Source organism: Pinus tabuliformis, chromosome 9 (genome assembly GCF_031772625.1).
Source record: "Pinus tabuliformis cultivar Carrire ecotype Pingquan chromosome 9, CPIR1, whole genome shotgun sequence".
NCBI classification, from domain to species: Eukaryota; Viridiplantae; Streptophyta; class Pinopsida; order Pinales; family Pinaceae; genus Pinus; species Pinus tabuliformis.
This window is the reverse complement of record NC_142307.1, coordinates 820567605-820587044: the sequence shown is the minus strand read 5'-3', so window position 1 is coordinate 820587044 and position 19440 is coordinate 820567605. Positions and strand designations below refer to the sequence as shown.

Here is a 19440-nt window from a genome sequence, read left to right as displayed (position 1 = left end):
TGTAATTTTCCTGATATCATTTTTCATTTGGTATCCATTACAAAGAGTTTGAGAAATTTGTGACCTTAAAAATTGTGTGAATGCATAGACGGTGTGAATGCTGGAGAAGTCACATAGTGTGAATGCTGTAATATTGGTGAGCAGCGTGTGTAGAAACCGAAGCATGTGAGCAACCAGAGCATACTAGCATGTGAACAGCTGAAGCAGACAGTGTGTGAACAACGTGTAGCAGACCAGTCTACGATCAGATGGATTCAGGATCGCAACGCCTTACAGATCCTCTCACTTTTCAACTGGATGCAGCGGATTTCGGGCCTAAAACACTTTTATTACGCCCGAGATCTCCTTCCAACATGTCCATCGGGAACAAAAATCTGAAGCGGATGCACTTTCCAAGCATGTTATGTCCCTTCTTTCTAAGGGGATCTCCCTTTGCTGGAGTTCCTTTGATTTTTGTTAATCATTTTGCAGGCCTCGGTAATTTTCCTTTTTTCATCTTCTGCAATATGTTTCATTAATTAGACGGCAATATGTTTCATTAATTAGACTCAACTCTTTCAGATCCATGAATATGCTCCTTTGTTTCCATATGCGACTACAAGGTGACATTCTTGGCAATTCTATGTCAGACTCTGCTCTACGTTTAGGATATTCTCATCAAGATTATATGCTCTGTAATGTGAACAAGATCTTCGACAATGTATAACATGTACTTTTAATGAGAGTGTTACAGTCTTTTTCTCTTGAAAATATTGAAAGCTGAGTGGAGTAGACTTGCGTTGGAGAATAGCTACGTTGAGAAGATCTGCATTAGAGAAAATTGTGTTGAAATCTGCGTGGAACAGAGTCGTATTGAAAGCTGCGTGGAGCAGACCTACGTTAAAAAAAACTGTGTTGAAATAACCATGGAGAAAACTCATCTTGAAAGACGTGTGGAGTGGCATGGATGAAGTTTTTTAAATATTAAATCTGGTATGCAAGAAGGTTTTGTTAACTTAAAATCTAAAATAAAGTGAACATAAAATATGAAATAAGAGGGGTAATTTTTCATGGATTTAAATTTTCTATGGTTCTTTTATGTATATTTTTTAATGCAAGAATAATGAGTTTGAGAGAGTGTGTAGAATATGATTTGGGCAATAGAGAGAATTAGTGGTTTATTGAAATGAGAATATTTTTTTGTTATATGCATGATAGGAGAAGAATGAAGGTTGATGATAGATAGGGTTTGGAAAGAGAGTTAGTATTATAAGAAAGAATGGAATAAAATATGAGAAATTAGTGTAAAGTTGAGAATGAAACATCAATTTAAAGTCATGTAATTTTATTTTTATTTTAAGTATAGGTGAGAAGGCATGTGAAAATCATTGTCAAATGAAAGTTAAGAATTGATGTATAGGTCAAGTTAATGAAGAAATTTGAAATCAAGGAATTAATGTTCATATTTAAGTCAAGTTGATTTGAAGTTGAGAGTATTTTTTTTTTAATATAAAGAGTCTAGTTGAGTTGAGTAAAGTTGGAGCCATAAGGTGCATTTTCAGTGGTACCCAACACTTAAGTATTATTATTTTTTATATAGGTGCATTATTGATTGAACTTGACACCTTGTTCTTCAACAAGTGAGCATGTTCAAGTGAATGTGAAACAATTAGCACTGCAAAATGGGAAAAGGAGGAAAAATGCTACAAAATGCAAATTATGAAATAGAAATGCTACAATAGGATCTAAATGATACACTTCACCAAATTGACAAACTAATTAAACAATATAAACAAGACAATTAGATAAGAAACAAGTATTTTAAAGACTATATTGATTCCACCAAAGATTAGGTATTAGGTAAATACGCAAGAAGAAGGGTTGTTTTAATTGGATGAACATATAAGTGATCTTCTAAAACCTAATGATAAAAAAGATCAATTGATAGAAGCTTCACAACAAGAACTAATGACAAAAGAAAATGTATTGTCAACACTAGAAAGAGAAATAAAACAATTAAGTCGAGCAAAAACAAAATGGGATGTAGCCTGTGATACAAGTGACCTCATAATTAGTGATTGTGATGCTAAGAATGAAAATGTCCATGTATCTTTTGCATGTTATGAAGTTGAGGATGATAGTTCAAAAAATGAATTACATGTTGAAGGTGATGAATCTCAAATTGAAGTTGGTGAAATTGGAAATTTTGAAAAGCATACAAAGGGATTTGGTTCTAAACTTCTTAACAAAATGTGTTATGATGGAAGAAGTTTAGGAAAGGTAGGTCAACGAATTCAAAAACCTATACAAATAAGTGTAAGAACAAAGTATGAAGGCCTTGGTTATGAAGGGCACACGAGTGATGCGGCTAACAAATTTGTCAAAGGAGAAACATTGATAATAGGTGAATCATCTAGCAGTACAACATATCAAACGAAGAAGCAAGAACAATATTGTAATCATTGTAGAAGTAAAGGAAATCTACAAGCTAAATGTTGGAATTTACATCCCTATCAAATGAAGAAGCAAGAACAATATCACAATCATTATAGAAGGAAAGGACATCTACAAGCTAATTGTTGGAATCTACATCCTTGCAGTGTTTGTGGTCAAGTCATGATCATTATAGCTGTTGGAATAAGGATATATCAAACACTCATAAAAATGCAATGTGGTTGGATTGATTTAAATGAATGGAAAAGGTTTTCTTTTACGTTCAGAGTTTCTACAAAGTCAAATCTTCAATAGTACAACAATATTTCTCACATAAATTTCATGAGTTATTTGGTTCTCAAAAAGTTAATTGTTATTAAGGAAAGAGTTGTTTCTTGAGTCAAATGAAGCTTGAATAGTTCTTGTAATGGTTCATGGTAATCCGAAAACCTCTTTGTAATGTTAGAGGTAGGTTCATGGTCAGCCAAAACCACTTGATGTAATGAATTGTTTGTGTTTAGCCAAAACCACTTGATGGTCAGTGATAAGCCAAAATCACTTTGAATTTGTAATGGTTCAGGGTAAACCACAAAGAAAACCTATGTTAAGGTCAGGGGTAAGAGAAAGAAATCCTTGATATAAAGATGATGCACTTCATAATATTGACTCAAGATCTAGATGATGTAGTGCATGAAGACAACGATAATTAAGGATACAAATGAATATGAAGATTGAACATGGAGAAGAATCCAAAAGATTGAAGACAAAGACAACTCAAGACATTCAAAAGACTGAAGGTGAAGACAATTCACAAATGATCTTGGAATATTTCCAAATGATCATTATGGGGTGGAAATGATGGAATAATGAATCATTTGTTAATTGGTAATTGTTAAAGTTGTTAATTTTGTGTGAGAGAAATTTATGGAGATATTTGTGGAGTGATTTGTGAGATATTTATGGGGTGATTGTTGGGATATTTCTAGAGATGATTGAGAGATTATAGGAGATAGTGGTTGTGGAGACCTCTCCTCACATGTATAAATATCTTTTTGATAATCAAATTTGCAGAGAGCCTAATTTACATTATAGTTAAATGTTTTATTCTGTATTTTTGTGGATGTAATTCTTCATTTGATACAATAGTAGAGACAAAATTAGGTCAGAAGGATAATCTCACGACTTATTCCATTTATTTTATTAGTAAAATTATAACTCCTTGTTGATCCTCTATGTTGATGACATTTTACTCTGATAAAATACGACATCCTAGCCTTAATAACCTATTTCATATCACTTTTGTTACATTTTGAACAACATTATGACCTTAATAAACCCATTTCATATATCTTTCGTTACATTTTGAACAAATTTTGATCATTAAATGACTCCCTAAAGTATTTTGTCATTCATTTTTAATTTTAGAATTTCATGAAGATGTATGCATTGTAAATCCAATCTACCTAATTTTTATTGGAAAATGACATTTTTAGTAAATGCCCATTTGTTTTGATATTGCAAACAAGTTGGGTAAAAATAGGGACATGGATTTTGTCACCCATGATCCTAGGATGGTGATATTCATCTTCACTTCATGAAAAAAAACTCGCAAAGGTCTAGTCAACGCGCTATCAATGTGGCCACTTTGTTTACTAAAACACATATTTACACAAGAACTTCATCTAGATATGCTAAAATGTGATTTTTCCAATGATCTTGGCCAATGTGTGTAAGATTACATTTATTAAGAAGAAATACTAGAATATTTTCTTGTTAGCTCTAAAGAAAATTTATAGTAATTTGTTTCAAAGCTTGTGTATAAAAGTAAAGCTAGTGAAGCTTGCCAAACAAATTTTTAATTTTAAACTATTAGATTTGTATTATAACTTTGATCTTAAGAAAATTCATCATTGAAGCTCTAATTTTAGCTTCTTTATTAGTAATACATACAACCTTTGTGGTTTTTCATTATTTGGTAGCCTTCAATGTGCAAGCTAAGGTGTACCTAACCCCACAATCTCTTACTTGTTTCCATGTTTCCATGTTTCCATTTGTAGTCCTTAAGTATATATGCTAGTGAATATTTTCACATGTTTCCCTTCCATATGTATGTGAGAAAACATTTACTTTCATGATATTTTAGCTATCTTAATCCTATTTTCAATTTCATTCTTTTACTTGTCTACACCTATGCATAATACTCTATTTTACATTATTATCCTTATTTCTCTATTAGATATCATAGCTTTATTATTGTTCATAAAAAAAAATTAGTCTTTTTAATTATAGATTAGTTAAGACTCTTGAAGACAAGCTTATTGATAGACTAGGTAAAATATTAGGAATGTCCATCCATTGGAAAAGGCCCTAGTACATGCATTGCTTATCAAACTAGTATTTCATCAAAGAATTATAAATCTTACTTTCATAGATTAGTAAATGTCTTGCAAAACAAGCTTATTTAAGAGTTGAGTAAAATATTAGGGGATTCCATCCATTTGGACAAGGTCACAATGCATGCATGTTCACCAAATTGGACTTACTTAAGCATTCTTTCCATTTTTGAATATGTCCTTTTATTTTAATTCCTGAACTAAACAATGATAGATAAGTATGAGACTTAGGAGTCAACCATTGTTTCCTTTTGAATCCAAAGAAACTACAACTTGTGGGATGTTGGTGAATGTTTGATCTTCCAAAATATTTTAAGTAGTGCGCTTTCAATTTCAAGAAATTTTCTTTTACTTTAAAGAAGTGTGATTAGTTTCTTTCAGTTGTTTGAGTTGTTACATCATAGTTTTGTTTCATGATTTCTTGATTTTTCCAATTTAGAGTTTTAGATTTTAATTTTCCTACTAGTTAACTTAAGTAACTTAGCTCTAATATTTAGGACAAATGATCATTTTCCATTTCTTAACGTGGCAACAAAATTTTGAGTCTAATTCTCTACATATAGTCATATTATTCTAAGTTTATGGACACCCGGATTGATTAAATTAATATGTCCTAATTTATGCTTCTAATTAGCCTAAAAATTTTGGTACCATTGCAAGGGAAGCATATGTTGGGTTAGAGTTAGAGCTAGAATTTTTTCTTGAAATTTTACATTCAATTTTTCAAAATATAAAAATTTAGGACATGGAGGAGTGAGGCAAGAAGACAAGAGGTAAGAACCTACATATTTACTTTAGTTGAGTCTTTGAGAGTCATAATCATGTTTATATATGCAATTTTGAATTACCTTTTAGTTTGTAATTATATTATATATGCATTAATACATTAGACCTAGAGATAAGAAAGTTAGTTACATAAAACAAAACCCTCCCACTACTTATCAACCTATAGTGGTACCAAGAACATCAAAAACTAAATAAGAATGAGAAGAACAAACTACACGAATTTTTAGAAGAATAAATATTGAAAAATTTGAACAAAAACAATCCACAGGGAAAAGGTTGACACTTGTAGAAATAAAAGCATTATTCTCTCAACAATAAAAGAGGAAAAAAGTACAACCAAAAACCTCCTTAGTAAAAAAACTAAGAAAATCAATTCCTCAACCAGTGCTTGAAGAACTATAAACATCTGAGAGAGAAAAACCTCACTTGCTCAGTAAAACATTAAAGAGAATATTTGATTAGACTAGAGAATTTTCAATTTTTTTTGAAGGAGAAATCAAAGACATAAACAAATAAGGATAACATGTAGGAATTTACAAGGTAAGTTCCTCAGACAGAACACCAAAGGACACCGCTCACAAACAGATCACAGATCAATACACCAGTATTTTTGACGTGGTTAAAACCCTCAAAGAGGGAAACAGTCCACGACCTGAGCCAACCCGACCACTTCAGGCAATTTATTAATAAAAGAATGAAAATTTACATAAGCTTCTCTCATGGACGGTTAACCTACAAATGACCCTCCATGCTCTTTAAATAGAGATCATGGACCAATCGGGTGTTAAGCCACGGATCAAGTGTTGGTAATACCGAGGAGAGAATGAACCGTCGGATCACTACATATTATGACCGTCGGATTGTAAGTTACAAAATGTACATAGTAAAGAAACACACTTTACCTAACTCTATACTAGACCAAGTTATACTTAACTATTTCCTATGTGTCAGAATATCCTAACATCCCCCCTTAAGAACAACTTGGGATAGGATTGAAGGATTTACAAATATGACACAATAGGAGAAGGAAGGAGGCACTAGAGCCTATCCCCCCTTAGTGACAACTTCCTGAAATCCAACCATAAATCGAAGTTTAGTGAACTTCGCCTCTGTGAGAGCCTTTGTAAAGATGTCTGCAACTTGATCATCTGTTGAACAATATTGCACTTCAAGAACATGGTCGTGGATGAGCTTTCTGATGAAGTGCATGTGCAGTTCAATGTGTTTGTTGCGCTGATGTTGGATTGGATCTTTGCATAGTTGAATGGCACTTTGATTATCACACCAAAGTGTAGTCGGATGTTTCTGCTGAAATCCAAACTCTGACAGGATCTGACGAAGCCACAAGGCTTCCTTACTAGCTTCTACGGCACCACGATACTATGCTTCTACTGAAGAAAGAGAAATGGCACCTTGTTTCTTGCAAGCCCATGTAATAGGTCCTGAACCAAGAGTGAACACATAACCTGCAGTAGACTTCCGATCATCAGGGTCACCAGCCCAATCGGAATCAGTGAAACCAACCAATAGAGGAGCTGCTTCGGCACTGTAATGAATCCCAAACTGAACTGTACCTCGAACATAACGAAGTATTCTTTTAGCTGCTTTCCAATGACTTTCATGTGGGTTTTGCATAAACCGAGCAACAAGGCCAACGACAAAGGAAAGGTTAGGACGAGTATGGGTTAGATACAAAAGTTTTCCTACAAGTTGATGGTATAAGGTAGCATCAACTTCAGGAGAAGTACAAGTGACTGAAAGTTTGACTCCAGACTGAAAGGGAGAAGGGGTTGGCTTACAGTCTTCCATGTGAAAATGGAGTAGAATATCACAGGCATACTTGGACTGGGAAAGGGAAATAACTTCCTTGGATTGCAAGACTTGAAGACCAAGAAAATAATGTAAGTGTCCTAAGTCTGTCATTTCAAACTTCCTTTTAAGGCTAGACTTCACATGGTTTATAAGGTTGGGATCACTACCAGTCAGGATAAGATCATCAACATAAAGAACAAGAATGATAAGAGACTTGCCCACTTTCTTGGTGTAGACAGTATTGTCAGAATGACACCTAGAAAAGCCATTTTCTAAAAGAAAGTTATCCATTTTGGCATACCAAGCTCGAGGAGCTTGCTTGAGACCATAAAGGGATTTCTTAAGCCGACATACAAGGCTAGAGTCTGTTTGTATAAAGCCAATAGGTTGTTCCATATAGATTTCTTCATGCAAGTCCCCATTGCAAGAAGGCAGATTTAACATCCATCTGATGGACTTCCCATTTGAAAGAGGCAACAAGGGAAAGAACAAGGTGGATAGAGTTCATTTTGGCAGCAGGGGAGAAGGTTTCAGTGTAGTCAATGCCTTCAACTTGTGAAAAACCCTTAGCAACAAGACGAGCTTTATGTTTATCAACTTTCCCATCTGGTCCATACTTGGTTCTGTAAACCCATTTGCATCTAACAAGTTTTCGTCCCTTTGGTAGAGGAACAAGATCCCATGTATCATTTGACAATAATGAATGATATTCTTCATTCATAGCTGCTTCCCAATCTGGATGGCCTGAAGCTTCTGCAAAGGTGTCAGGATCATAATTCGCTGAAGCTTGAGCCAGTAAAGAAGAGGCTCCATCAAACTGAGAACGTGTACGTCGCTGATCTGTAGTATCACCGGCAAGATCCCCTGCTGCATCCCGAGTAGCACGGACCCATTTTGGAAGCTGAGGAGCTGAAGGAGGATCCTGAGAAGGTGGGGGAGGATTTTCATCCTCGCTTTCATCATCTGAAGAAGAAATATTTTCAAAAGTAGAAGAGATAGGGAGAGGTGGCACATCCACCGAACTAGGCTCGTAGGCCGATATATTTTCAGCAAACTTTACATCTCTTCTAATGATAACATTTTTGGACTTAAGTGGAATAAGTCTATATCCTTTGACATCTTCAGAATATCCAACAAAAATACATTTTTCACTCTTAGGTTCTAAAGATTTATGTTTCTCATCTGGAATATGGGCCCATGCTTCACTTCCAAAAACACGAAAGTGACTTACATCTGGTTTAATTGAGCTCCATGCTTCTTCTGGAATGATATTCTTTAAAACCTTAGTAGGAGTTCGATTTATTATGTAATTTGCACAGTTAATTGCTTCTGCCCAATAATTAAGACTAAGTCCTTTAGATTGAAGCATACAATTAGACATTTCCTTTAAGGTGCGATTCTTCCTTTCAGCTACACCATTTTGTTGTGGAGTATATGGAACAGTATGTTGCATTTGAATTCCATTCTGAGTGCAAAAGTTGATGAATTTGTTGTTAACATATTCTCCGCCATTATCAAATATTAGCTTAAGAATTTGATGTCTAGATTGTTTTTCAACAAAGGCCTTAAAGGCCAAGAACATGTTAAATACTTCACTCTTGAGTTTTAAGAAGTATACCCAAGTGTGTCTGGAGAAATCATCAATGAAAGTTAAGAAATACTTGTAGCCAGAGAATGAAACAACTGGAAGTGGACCACATAAATCACTATGCACGAGCTATAAAGGGGCTGAGGCATGCCAAGAGGCACGTTTTTCAAAACTATCCCGATGATGTTTTCCGAGTACACATCCGGAACAAACACCATCTCTGCAAGATACCATTAGAAGACCTGTCACCATATTTTATTTACATAGATTCTGAAGGGAGCGATAGTTTAAGTGACCAAATCGCTCATGCCAAAGTTTGCTCACTTCATCGTTATGAGCAACAAATACTGAGGGAAGATTTGATGACCCAAAGTTGTGAAACTTATACAACCTTGTAGAATCATCAGCAATGCCAGTAGCTAAAATCTATCTAGGATCTCTTAAGTCCTTAATTACAACATCGTGAGGTGAAAATTCAATGATTTTACCTTCACCTGAATGAGTTATCTGATATACAGATAGAAGGTTGCAGGATAAGGTTGGAACACATAATACATCATTAATTGACCATTGTCTATATGAACAGTTCCAGTCCTTACAACACTAAGAGATCTATCATCACCAACATATATATTTTTGGTGTTACAATCATTTAAAGAAGAAAACATGGCTTTGTTTTTGGCCATGTGATAAGAAGCTCCAGAATCAATGAGCCACTCATGAGAATGAGAAGAAGAAGATACATTTAGTGCATAGCCAGACCGAGATGCTTGACAACCACATGCAGAAAGAGCCATTCCTGAAGATGAAGTTGAAGTTGAAGAGTGCTCCAAATGGATATTATGCTTCTTCATTGCTGCTTCCAACGCTTCCATCTTCTTAAAGCATTTGGATTCTAAGTGGCCATCTCGATTACAAAAGTTGCAATGTCTATCAGCCTTCTTCCCTTTGTTTTTATTTGTCTTATCATTTTTTTGAAATGATTTTTCATTTTGAGTCTGAAATTGCTTAGGACCCTTGTTTGGTTTAGGACCATTCCTTTTAGGATACAACTTCTTAGGATTCTTTGAATTTGGTTGCTGCTGGGCGGTTAATGCTTTCTTAGAAGAGTTTCCAAGATGAAGAAGACCAAGGTGTAAGAATTTTTCTTGTTCTCTTATTAAAGAATCACAAAAGGAATCAAAGGAAGGGGACTTGTAGGCTTGTCCTTGAGAAATGAAGGCTTCTCTTGTAGAATGGAAGGTGGAAACAAACACAGAATAGGCTGGTCCCAACTTAGTAAGAATGGAGTAGATAAGGCTACTATCTTCTTTCTTAACCTTAACACCTTCCAAGAGAAGTCTAAGGGTCTTGAACTTGGACAAAAAATCTTCAATGCAAGAAAAATTATTGGGGTCCAATATAAGCAACTAATTTTCAAGTTGATGGGCTTTAAGTTCATTTTTAATTCCAAAAACTTTAGTGATCTGTTTCATTGCTTCTTTAGGAGTATCAAGTTCTGCAATATGGAATCTAAGATCTGGAGAAATAGACATCCCTATCAATCCACGTGCTTGATCTTGCCTATTTTCCCATTTAGCTGCCTTATCTTCATTTTTCAGTTTGGTTTCTTGGCCTGAGGCTATTCTGTAGAGACCTTTACTTCTAAGTAAATCCACAATGTAGGACCACCATTGGAAGTAGTTGGTGTTGTCAAGAATAACTTGGCATGGACTTTCCATCTTAACATAATTTGAAGCTATAGATGCTGAAACTAAGTGTTCCAATGGAAAGATCTCGAAAAATTAGGCTGGTTAAAAAAAAACGGCTCTGAAAACGGCTTCTGGATGAAGAAGTTATGGCTTTTTGAAGAAAAGTTGATGAAGATGCCGACGAAGTGCGGGAATGTGCGGAAATACATGAAAGAGAGAGAGAACAATAAATTCTTGATAGAGAAAGAGAAATATGAGCAGAATTGGCAAGAATTGAAGCAAAAAGAGAAATAAAAGAAAAGGAAGACCATGATGAACGATGATCAAATGTAGGAGGAAGAAGAGCTAAAGACAAAGAAGAAGAAAACCAAGATGATGAAACTACTTTTGTATTCTGCATCCTAGATGCACCTACAATCTTGGGAACTGAGGTAAAAAGGAAGAATATTCCTCCTTCTATTATTTTAATCTTCTATGGTATTCCTATTGAAGACCCTTATGCTTTCTTATTTGAATTTAATATTTTATGTGGCACATATGGATAAACAAGTGATCCACAAAGATTTCATCTATTCCATGCTCTACTTTAAAAACTTCTACATTGAAATGGTTTATGGGATTAGGGGAATCCACTGTGTTATATTGGAATCACATAAGAAATACATTTTTGAGAAACTATTAACCTTATTGTAGATCCAAAATTATTAAGAAGACATTTGAGGATGTATCAAAAAGAGGATGAAAGTATAGAAGACTATTAAGAGAGGTACATATGATCTATAAAAATCAAAGCAAAGTAATCTAAGTCCTAAGTTTACCCAAACAATTTTCTTAAAAGGAATCTAGGATGATTATATAGATGTCCTTAAACTTATGGGGGAAGGTGAGATTTCTCATTTACCTTATGATGAAATTATTGAATTGTGCAAGAGATACTCGAGAGGAACAACTAAATCTAGTAAGCGACAATGAGATGCTCTCTCAAAGGTGACTATGTCAACTTTGACAGGAGTTACAAGAGAAGAACTTGGAAATCTTTTAGAAAATTTAAAACTAACCTCTTAAATACCCTTGGTTATAAAATTGATACGTTGAAAGGTAAAAAGAGGCAAGAATGACACAATGAAGTATTATTTATATTTTCCCATAAACATAGAAAGAAACACCGTTACGTGAATGTCCTTTGGGTAGTATTGAAATTTGGGGAATCTTCACATAGAAACACTCAATAAAAAATTTTCCAACAATTTTGTAGCTAAAGAGAACCTATAAAAGAGAAGGTGAATGAGTAGATTCATCCTACTATTTTGCACCACCAAGAAGGACTTGGCAGCCTTGACCTATAGATATCTCTCAGGATCCCCTTTAGTTTCCTCAATATTCTTGATATCGAGTGAAAAATGCAAGGAATACTCCTATGCCATGGTAGGATTGGCCTCCTCAAATAATTTCTGAAACAACCTTATCAACAAAGTTGGTGAGTACACAACTATGGAAACCAACCTCCCTATAACCCTCAACAACCTTATGATCCATCATACCTCCAATAGCCATACCAACAACAATTGATCCAAGATTTGTTTCTTATAGATGCATTGGAATTACATGTAACTCGGATTGTTAAAAACCATGGAACATAAGCATATAAAACGAATATAAAAATACATAATCATGCATGAGATCAAGGCACAAAGATTTGATTACGGAGTTTGTCCAATTTGGACTACGTCTTCGGGCCTGACTCAACAGTGGGGAGGCCTTCATTTATTAAGTGGCATGAAAAGAGAAGAAGTACAAGTAGATTTTACATAATCAACCTTATACCTCCAATCTGGAAGATAACTAACAAACGGAGAGCCCATCTTTAGAAACATACATCATCATCGAAATCTTGGTGAAAAATCATGTAGAAACGCCTGTCCAAACACCCAATTTTGATAATCGAGCTTCCTGCACCTCTTAGAACCTTTAGATACTTGAGGTAAGGTTCCGGCCACCTGTCGAGAGCAGGTGCCACTACTTTGCAATGGTATTTTGAGAAATCTCACAGCTTCTCTCCCTCTCTCGCGAACACGGATAGTCATTTATATATGTTGGTAGTAAATCTCTCAATTCTTGGGCAGTTCTAAACCAACGACAAGTTTAGTAGGCGGGTTTTTTTTCTTTAATACAGAGGATCTTGAGTTCCACATAATATGTGGAAACAAACCTCATAAATATGGCAAAACTCTTAACCGCGCATTTAACCCGGAGAACTTTTACTATCGTCGTTTCCTATAGGCAGACATATTAAAAGCCCATACATCAGGCACCCTGCGATAACTGTGGACTCGACAAACTATTAACCACGATATATAATATATCGGATTCAGGAGTCCATATCACAAATCACAATCAACGGAAACCAAAATTATTACAACATGCAACTGCTGCCCCTTTGTGAAACGTGATTGTGATATCACAAATTGCAACATAATTATGCAATTGCGATTTATCGCATCGTAACCAGGACTTGCTGCGGGGGCTGATTCTTTCACCTTCCCCCTTTGCGATGAGCGATTGTGATTTGATCGCATCGCAACCATGGCTTGCTTGGGGCCTATTTTCTTTAAGACACAACCTCTTCCTTCTGCGATCTATGATATGTGGGACCAATGGAAGCCTACCACTTGGCGCTTCCCCGTTCACTAAGAGTGTCTGCCACATCATCTCCTCCTTCCGCCTATCCAAGTCAAACATAAACTTTGACTTGATCTAACTTCTTCATATGAACTTGGATTTGAGTGTCGTTCACACTGTTGGAATCAAGATGATGATAACTTCGATCTGATGCTAAGTTTATCAAAATTCTTCCACTTTAAATTTTGGAGCCTTTTACCATGCCACTGGTACTTTTTGAAGATCCACCTAGATCAATCCTCACCATTGAGAAGCTTTTGGTCCTCCAAAAGCATTAAAATAATCTGCAGCTGCTGTGTACATTGTCTGCACCACAAGTGTCCTAATAGGTCCATCCTTCCTTCTCCTTCACCTTTGTCCTTCAGAGCCATAAGTGATGAGCTAACACCTGCATCCCCAACAAACCTGTAGTACAATAATCTTGCAAATTACATGCTTAATTCTATGAGCAATAATGAGCCAAGCAAACTGTACTTTCCATGAGTTTATAACACATACTATGTGGTCAAGTTTACATAAAAATGGAAACAATACCCCAACTATCAATACAAGGCCAAACATCATGGTTGCTTCAACAAGTGATGGAAAGCACATCATCACTGCAACACATGATTTAAAAAATAATGCTAAGCACCATTGCTTCTTTGACAAGTGATGGAAAACACATCATCACTACAACATATGATTTACAAAAATAAGGCCAAACATCATTGCTGCTACAACAAGTGATGGAAAACACATCATCACTTTTACATTTTAACATGCAACATATGATTTTAAAAATAAGGCCATGACATTCTACCACACCTAGAAAAACCATCTTTCACTTTCAAAGTGAATGAGTTGTCTCAGTGCGGCGCATTTTTTGGTTAAACAATTGTTACACCTGGTTCGTGCACATACGCTTTGTCCTTGCAACGCTACTCTGGATGGAGCCTCTAACACATGGCTCTTTGATGACCACCTCTGCCACAATGAATACAATAAGTCTTCTTCCTCCAAATATGCTTTACCTTCTTCTTTGCCTACTGTTGAGAGGGTCTTTCATGCCTCATCCTCTTTCGTGCTACTATTCTCCCATAACACTCAACAAGCACATGGTTATGCAATCTGCAAAAAAACTGCAAGTTCTTCTATGCCATGATTTTCATTCATTATTAAAAATATGATTGTAATCAAAATTAACATTAGAATACCAAGTCTTGTTATACCTTTCCTGTTGGTCTCTGGTATGATCATGGGAACAAGAGCTTGACTCAGCTCTTTTTCTGCAATGCATACAGACATAGGTTGATGGTGATGTATTCCCATCATCCTCTTTCCTTGACGGGTTCAAAAATGTCATGGAAGCTTTTGACACCTTTGAGCATTGTCCTTCAGTGTACCCCAAACTTGCAAATCGAGGTTTTTGCTCAACCTCCAATGGTTGAGTTATGCCTTGGCCATTAACACCAAGTCCTTCTCCTTTGTACCTCATCTTGGTAAGGAGTCTCATGCTTGTCCCTGTAATGGGTATCTCCACATTTCCAACAGAAATTATATTATGTGAAGATGAAACTAAAGATAAATCAACATCTTTTACCTCCACGGTCGATTTGGAAAGAATTGGTGAGGGCTTCTCATCATCTGTCATTGATGGTTTGTTCGCTATTTTAGCGCATTCCCCAATCTCCTTCCTGACATACCCAAGTCCTGTATGTCGGGGTAATTCCACTACTTTGATGGGGTTTATGATGCCCTAGTCATTAATGCCGAGGCCTTTCCCCTCATACCCATTCTCTTTAACAGTTTGGAGCTAATACCTGTGGTATGTTCTTCAAAAACGGCGAAACCATTATCAGGAAAAAAACACGGAGTTGAAGAATTGTTCTTTACCTCATGGGAGTTACGCTGCAGCTTTTCCAAATCCTCATCTTTAGCTTGTAGCTGGTGTAGAACCTCTGTTTCTCTTCTTTCTCTTCCCGTAGTAGCCTCTTTAATTCAACATTCTCTTATTGAAGCCTCTGGTTAATCTCCTCATTCAAGGGATGAGAAGACAAGGAAGGCGGTGAATAAGATGCATACGCATCAGAAGATGTGGATGAAGCATTTCTTTCGGATCTTCCTTTATCCTCCTCTCTTCTTTTCTCATATGTGCCATACATTATCTCCACCATTCAGGACATCCTCAGGAAGGCTTCATGCATTTCTTTATCATCCTCCATGGATGCACAATCGGTCATTCACGCACATAATTTCCTATCAGCAAAAGGCTGCTTCTCTTCCCAACTCGCTTCAACATCTACCATGTCTCCTCTTCGTGGCGTACATCCTTTGAATCTTGTTTCTAGTTAGCATACTCAAGCACTCACATCAACTAAGAATTGCTTTGATACCACTTGATCCATGATTTTTTTTCTTATAGATGCATCAGAATTACATGTAATTGAGCTTGTTAAAAACCATGGAACATAAGCATATAAAACGAAGATAAAAAGACATAATCATGCACGAGATCAAGACATAGAGATTTTATTATGGAGTTCATCCAATTTGGACTATGTCTTCGGGCTTGGATCAATAGTGGGGAGGCCTTCATTTATTAAGTGGCATGAAAAGATAAGAAATACAAGTAGAGTTTACATAAACACCCTTAGACCTCCAATATGGAAGATGACGGACAAATGGAGAGCCCAGCTCTAGAAATAGAGAGCACACCAAAATCCTAGCGAAAAATCGTGCAGAAATGCTTGTTCGAATGCCCAATTCTAATAATTGGGCTTCTTGCACCTCTCAGAACCTTTAGATACTTGAGGCAAGGTTCTGGCCACATGTCGGGAGCAGGTGCCGCTGCTCTGCAATGGTATTCTGAGAAATCCCACAACTTCTCCCCCTCTCTCACCAACGCGAATAGTCCTTTATATATGTTGGTGGTAAATCTCTCAATTCTCGGGCAGTTTTAAACCAATGACAAGTTTAGCAGGCAGGTCTGTTTTCTTTAATATAGAGGATCTCAGGTTCCACATAATATGTGGAAACAAACCTCATAAATATGGCAAAACTATTAGCTGCACATCTAACCCAACGACCTTTTACTATCGGCTTTTCCAATCGATGGACAGACTAAAATCCCATACATCAGGCACCCTGCGATAACCGCTGACTCGACGAACTATTAACCACGATATATAATATATCGGGTCTGGGAGTCCATATCGAAAATCACAATTGGCAGAAACCAAAATTAATACAACATGCAATTGCTTCCCATTTTCTAAACGCGATTGCGATATCGCAAATCACAACATAATTATGTGATTGCGATATATTGCATTGCAACCAGGACTTACTTCGGGGCTGATTCTTTCACCTTCTCCTTTTGTGATGGGCGATTGTGATTTGATTGCATTGTAATCATGGCTTGCTTGGGGCCGATTTTCTTTAAGTCGTGACCTCTTCCTTCTGCGATATGTAGGGCCAATGGAACCCTGCCCCTTGGCGCTTCCCCATTCCCTAAGAGTTTCTGTCACGTCATCTCCTCCTGCCATCTGTCCAAGTCAAACATAAAATTTGACTTGCTCTAACTTCTTCATATGAACTCGGATTTGAGTGTTGTTTACACTGTTGGAATTAGGATGACAAGCACTTCGATCCAATGCTAAGTTTATCCAAATTCTTCCACTTTGAATTTTTGAGCCTTTTACCATGCCATTGGTACTTTTTGAAGATCCACTTGGATCAACAACCCCCTCCTTTTCAACAATTCCAACAACCAAAAAATCCTTATGTTCAACAACAATATCATGTACCAGAAATTACCCAACCTCAACAACTTTAGTTTCCATCTAACCAACATCAACCTATACCTACACAACTACCACCCTAGCCAATTGAAAATCCTAATAGTAAAGTGGAAATACTTGTATACAACACTGAGGAAGTGACAATTCCCATCTATGTAATTGTTTTTGTTGAGAATATCCACTTAAGGTTACGAAAGGAATCTCCCATAATCATTGAAGAACAAGAAAAAGAAATTAATGAAATTCATAACAAAACTAGCACAAATGAGTCATAAAAAAGCAAGGAAGCTTAACAGGATCAATAACTAGCAACCAAATAGGCCTCAAAACAAAAATGGGTTCAGGAATGGCAATTTTGTAGAGCTCCAATTCCATAACTATCATTGCTACTTTCACTTTTGCACATGATTAATTTTTGTCTTCTAACTCAAATACGGTCGGTGTTCCATTAACTTATCATTCCTTTGGATCTTCTTCTCTTTTGGATGGATGAGGGTCTATGGTATCACATATTTCAAATATTATTTTTTCTTTTTATTCCATTTATTTTTTTGTAGGTTGAACATAGGTTTGTATTTCCACATTCCACTTGGATTTATATTCATTTTTTCTTCCTCTAATACATAAAAGACAAAAATATATATGCATGCATGCATAAAACAAGGAAGAGAAGAAAGTAATGGTGGAAGTCACAACAAGTAGTCTTTAAAATAATATGATCATCAATGACAACCCTTTACATTGCATATCCATGTCTACTTATACATTAACATCAGAAGAAGCCAGTTAGAACTACCATAACTATCTTCGATGATTTACTTGACCACGTAGTCAACGAACCCAACTACCTTGTTGATAACAATACTTGGTTGACGTACTCTTTACAATGGTTAGCCATTTGGCCTAGTCAACTAGTTTTTTAGGCCCTCCAATAGAACGATGGTAATAATATATTTACAAGCACTATATGATTTTAAAAAACTATTAGGATAACATTGGTTTGTTGACTTCTAATTGATAAGTATCTTGAAAATATAAGTAGCCATGATCATAATAATCTTAACCTTTCAATGGAGAATAATCAAAATAACATCTATATGTCAATATGTCAATATATTGATGCTTAAACATGGATATATAGACACTAATAACATGGAAAAAATGACATTTACATAGGCCATTTATGTGATGATAGTTATAAGGTAAATTCGAATTTACTTGTCCATCATGATAATGGGGCTTTTATAAATATGTATATATTGATGTATATCACAAAAATCTAAGAAAAAAATTAAATTGTAGCTAATTTTCTGGAAAAAAAATACACAAAGGGTTTTCTAAAAAGATATTGTCATAATAAAATATATTTTTTGAGCCCAATTGTACTAGTGTGAGAATTATTCATTTACATCCATTCTCAATCATTCTTCCATTTCCTTGTCCTAATCCTTTTTCTATTTTTGGGTTTCATATTTGATGGTCTTCTATCTTCCTATACATAAGCTCTATTTCTTGGAACGTGTTTTCCTCCTCTTAGTCTCCTCCATAAGCAGTCGTAGAATTTAAGTTATGAAACTTCTCATGTAACCAAATTAGGTGGTCGTTTATGGGTATTCTCCATCACATTGTTCTCTTCTAGCATATATTGAAATTCTTTTCATTTTCTTAAGTATGTTTGGACACTTCATATAAGGGTTTTATATTTGGTTTGCATTTTCAACGAGCTTTCGTAAATCCATCTCGATTTGTTTCTTCCACCTATTTTTCTTACGTTGATGTTGAATTAAGGGAACAATATATTAAGATATGAGCTTACTCATGCCATTTTAACATCTAAAAGGTGCATATTCACAGTTTAGGGTTTGTAATCATTCAATATCTTGTAAGTTGATGAAAATTGAGTTTGGTACAACTCAAGAACCATTGACGTATACATATATGTAGGCATAAGAATTTTGTATACTTTTCCTCATAACTTTTGAGGTATTGATGAAGATGAATATTGTGTTTATAACCCCTACCAGAGTCTCTTCCTTTAATTATTCTTACAAGAGTGAGTACATGTGAATCCAAATTGGTGCCTATATGAAATCTTATTTTCTTAGGCTAAATATTTGTATCCAATGGTTTAGGTGGAGATTATAAAAGTTGAAGAATTAGGGTCCCTATATAAATACACTTTCATAGTCTTCCATGCTACTGAATATAGAAAAACAGAATCCCTTAGAGCCAAATTTGAGGTCAACTACCCTTTACATTCCCATATGGTTCTCACCTACTAGGTTAGAGTTTACTTT

The 19440-nt window shown here is 35.6% G+C and overlaps 1 pseudogene; it reads left to right on the top strand.

Moving 5' to 3' along the window:
* Positions 1-248: 248 nt before the first annotated feature.
* Positions 249-19440, top strand: part of LOC149151311 (phosphatidylinositol 4-kinase beta 1 pseudogene) — a 78505-nt pseudogene continuing 59313 nt past the window's right edge.